The sequence below is a fragment of the Lipotes vexillifer genome, unplaced genomic scaffold (genome assembly GCF_000442215.2).
Source record: "Lipotes vexillifer unplaced genomic scaffold, Lipotes_vexillifer_v1.1 scaffold1094, whole genome shotgun sequence".
Lineage (NCBI taxonomy): Eukaryota > Metazoa > Chordata > Mammalia > Artiodactyla > Lipotidae > Lipotes > Lipotes vexillifer.
Genome location: NW_006792775.1, coordinates 4011018 through 4012098, shown reverse-complemented (window position 1 = coordinate 4012098; position 1081 = coordinate 4011018). Strand labels below are relative to the sequence as shown.

General features: G+C 69.3%; 1 protein-coding gene across 1 annotated transcript in view; it reads left to right on the top strand.

Moving 5' to 3' along the window:
• The window catches only part of CCND1 (cyclin D1), a 10597-nt gene that overhangs the window by 3343 nt on the left and 6173 nt on the right, over nt 1–1081 (top strand). The window lies entirely within an intron of this gene.

Sequence of the window (1081 nt, the reverse complement as noted above, 5' to 3'; positions counted from 1 at the left end):
CTTTGCTCTTTTCCTGTTCCGGGGAACAGAGGGCTGGGCTTCTTGGGGCTCCAGGGAGGGGGTGTGGGCTCCTGGGCCCGGGCAGCTGGGGCTGGGCGGCAGCCTGCCTGTGTCCAGCTGATGTGGCTTCTGCTCCCCACGCCAGGCGGGGGTCGCTACATGCTGAAAGGGGTTGACTTTGGCCGTCCAGCCTGCCTCCTCCCCCCAACCCCCCACCAGTCCTTCCCGTGTCCTCAAGGAGCCTGAGCTGCGGGGGCCCCCTCCTGGCCTCTCCCGGGCTGGGCCACCTGCCAGGGGCGCCTACAGGGGTGGGGAGCGCCAGCCGGCAGTGCCTGGACCACGTGCTCTGGGCGGCCAGCAGCGGCCCTCGTGCGGGGGCGGCCAACAGAGGCGCTTGGCCGCCTGAGGCCCCGCCAGGGGCGCCGCAGGGCGGCTCAGCTCACTGCCCTGGGAGTGGCTTCCTAGCGGCCTGGGCTTGGGCTGCTGTGGTTGGCGGCAACAGCAGGCCCTCCGTCCCTCCCCCGGCACCACTCTGGATCATCCCTGGGGGCCCCTCCCCGGCACAGCCCTCTCCCCAGCCCCCAGGCGGCCAGTCACTCAGAACCCAGTGAGACACACGGTGCTGCCTCCTGCTTGTCCCAGCCCTGCCCCTGAACCCCTGCGACCTCTTCCTCCTCTCCAATCCCATGAGCTGGGCCCAGGACCCCTGGAGACCCTGATCGGAGGACCCTTGCCCCCATCCTGCCCAGCTCTGCCGTGGGCCACCTCTACCCCTGGCCAGGCCTCAGCCCTCATATCTGCTTGGGGCTCACTCAGCGCGACCTGAGGGCCACAGGGGACCAAAGGGGGAAGTTGGCATCCTTCACCCCCTCCCCGGAAGGGGTGGAGCCCCCCCACCCCCAGCCGGCCACCTCGTGTCACTCTCCTGACGTCTGGGTGCTCTGGTGGCCGGGAGTTCTGGGTTAGAAGAGCTGGGAAGATTCTGCTGGCCTCCCCACCCTCCTCTGTCTGCTCAAGGCGTGAACTCCTCTTTCTGAGTCCTTCCAAGCGAGCCACGGGATGGGGGCAGACGAGAGGCCTG